General features: G+C 33.3%; 1 long non-coding RNA gene across 1 annotated transcript; it reads left to right on the top strand.

The window, feature by feature from the left end:
* Window positions 1-910: 910 nt before the first annotated feature.
* Window positions 911-2,581, top strand: LOC108446036. Its single transcript, XR_001861141.1, has 4 exons — window positions 911-1,198; window positions 1,282-1,376; window positions 1,811-1,884; window positions 2,481-2,581. It is a non-coding gene; the product is annotated as an uncharacterized LOC108446036 (long non-coding RNA).
* Window positions 2,582-3,321: the final 740 nt, after the last annotated feature.

Below are 3,321 nucleotides of genomic sequence, written 5' to 3' on the forward strand. Positions count from 1 at the left end.
AGTGAGAAGATGATAATTCTTGGCCAGGATCAGGGACAATGACTTCAGCTGCAAATTTCTTGTTCTGCCCTGGAAATCATGTAAGTGATTTATATGGATGGTGCTGTACCCCCTCAGGATGAGTGTCTCACTGGCCTGTTGCCTTTCGTGTTTGTCATTTCTAAAGTGCCTGATTTTTTTTTTTTAAAGCTCTACATTTGATTACATTGAAATGAACCCCCACATTTAAAGACTACTGGGTAGGGGATGCAGAAAAATCATTTTAAACTGCTGTTCTCCTACCACTAAACAGAATACTTAAGAAAGAAGAAATCCAGTAACATTGTTTAATTTCCCAGCTGAAAGACAAACACTAGTAAATCACTGCCACTTGCATATTTACCCTCCTACAGTGTCAGGAGGGTCTTATAATGTGATTTTTCAAGCTGGGTCACTGTTCCACAAATGTTTTTTTCCCTTGCTTTAACAATATATTTCTCCAATAAACATTGTCAGAAATTTTAATTAAAGCAAATAACATGGACCACTGGCTATCAGATCTTGAATCTTTAGTAAATTACTTAACTTTATTATTGTTTGTAGGGACTTAAGAGGCAATGAAAATACCTCATTACAAGTGGAAACCTCCCAGAAACAGAGGGTTTGGGTTCAACACGTGCATGGTGCAAATAATAGCTATAAAACTGGAAGGAAGGTTTACTTTTAGAAATATATTTTAAAGCCCAAATAAACCAACTAAAGTGTTATTTCTCTTATTAAACACTACACTAAAAAGAGCAAAGGAAAAAGTTCCCCTAGCTGGAAGTGTTATCAGACAGCACATCTACGTGAAGATTAACTCAGTGAAAAGAATTCATAAATTTCTGACAGAAAATAAATTATTATGTAAATAGAAAAACAAGGAATTACATCCTTACAAACAAACATTTTTACTCAAAGATCTGTATCCCTTACACTTGTTCTCTACAGATGTGTCCATCCTTCAGGACCACTCTCCATTGTAAATCCAGTAAGTGGCCTAAAGCCACAATATTGAACATTTTTTGTGATCATGATAACAATTTGACAATTAAACACTGGTTTAAATAACACTGTAAACCTATTGTTAAAGTAAAAAACAACAACAACAACAAAAAAACCTGTTTGTTTTCTTTTTTTGCAGAGAGGGAAAGGATTAAAGGACCACTGCTCATTATAAGTATGTTCAGCGGAAATAATCTCACCTAACCTCACAGTTGTTGTTGTGGGATCCATCAATTTTTCTCTTTTCACTCTTTTAAGGGCTGATGCATTACCCATGAAAGTAGATGGAAGGTTATCAAGACTTACAGGAATAATTTACCACAGCTAAACATCTGCTTTGTCTTCAGAGATATGTAAGCAATCAGTCATGTTTGAGTTTCATAATATGTTACATACTACTACGTGTGAGTCAATAAGAATTATGTGAGTATAGATTTTTTTATTTTTAAAATAATGTATTTTGTTAAATGTTGATGTAATAATTTGACCTGCATTTTGTTGGGTCATATGAAGAGAGGGTCATTTGTGTTATTTTGGGAACTATTGCAAGAAAAGAACTATGTAAAGTATTATTTTATGATGAAACATAGGAGGAATGTAATATACGCTCCTAAGGTCTCTATGAAAATTACTACAAATATTACTATAAAATTTTAATCTTTTTTCAATACTGTCTCACTAAAAATTGTTTCCTTCACACCCCTTAAATAAGTGTTTGTTGATAAGCAGATTTTAAAAGATCTGCATTGTGAATCCTGAGTAACGCAGTGATTTCATTACTTCACAGCACCTGAAGTACTTTAAGAATGAGACATTTGCAGTTTCATATTTGTAGCGTAAGTTGCTGAGAAGAAAGAACAGGTAAGACCATTTATAAATCGAATCAGAGTTAAAGAATTAATCTTTTTGATTCTAACTTTTTAGAGGTAAAGGTGGCGCCACAAATAGAAGCAGACTTTAGCCTGCTATTGTAACCTTTTATCAGAAATTATGTACAATGGTGCTTCAGGAAATGTTCATTCTGTGGTTAACAAAATGGGGCAGATTTCCATCTAATATTCCAGTCCATCTGGTAGAAAAGTTGCTGCCTCCTATTAAACTTAATGGCATTTTCAGAATAAGTTATTTGATAACAGAACAAGCCTGTCATAACTCTTTTTCTGGTAGCTTCTTCTGTCAAAATGCTACCTGAAGCATAAGGCTGGAAGATGAGTAATTTCTTAATATTAAATTGCTGAAATATACTGTATATTTGGTGCTCGTGTCATGGTTAGGCTCGAAAAATACTGCATGTGATTTTCTTTTTTCTTTTAATAAATGTAGTTGGGGCTGTATACAAATGCATTTACAAGGCCTGAGATATATACAACCCTTTCTGTAAAGAAGAAACAAGTGTGTATCATTGTATTTTTCCATCATGTATTTAAAGAGGGACTCCATTTTTTTTCATTTTCTAGGTCAGTCAAAATGGGAGAAAAGAACTGAAGTGAACAATCTAGCAGGTGATGTAGTAATCTGCTATTTTAGTTGTATACATGTTGGTGCTACATAAATTGGATCTAAAAAATAAAAGACCAATCAAACAAAAATTCCTCGTTAAACTAAAATTCTTGTGTCTCTTTAGGGGAGAAACTGGCAACAATTAATGTGACAACTGCAGTCTCTCAAGTTATTCTATTCCTGATTTTCCCAATTATAGCAGCTAGGAGAAGTGGCATTAAATTAAATGGAAGTTAAGCTTGTGTATGAAAGAATTGCCTATTTTAACATAGCTCAGAAATTTTTAAGGCAAATTGCTCATAGATTAAGTATATACAAGGTACTGGTTCTTCCCTTTCTCACCTGATTTGCTGTTAAGGAAATCAATACAAAGAATCACTTTTTTTCTATAGATGTTATAGTTTTTTTTCAAGCTACATTTAGAAAGATATTTTCCTGTCGGAAACAGAACTCCTTTCTTAGACACAACAAAAATTCTTTTTTGGCCTCTCGGGATTGTATCTCCAACACTTGCAGTTATATTGTCCTACATGAGCATTTTTGTAGAGAAATGTAAAATTTTCCTCACTCTTTTTCAACAGATGTTAACCTCTGCAGTCTGGGAATATTATTCGTTCATCTATGTCACCTTTGAACTGACAGGTTCAAAGTCCTTTTAAACTTTCAATTGCAGAAAAATTTTGCAAAGCAGAGAAAAGGAGTATATAACTTCACTTTTAACCAGTGTTATATAGGAGTTATTTAATTGAGGTTTTGAAGTAGAAAGCCATATCCAGTTTGAAACTTGGCTGTGAATTT

This window comes from Corvus brachyrhynchos, unplaced genomic scaffold (genome assembly GCF_000691975.1).
Source record: "Corvus brachyrhynchos isolate BGI_N302 unplaced genomic scaffold, ASM69197v1 scaffold152, whole genome shotgun sequence".
NCBI classification, from domain to species: Eukaryota; Metazoa; Chordata; class Aves; order Passeriformes; family Corvidae; genus Corvus; species Corvus brachyrhynchos.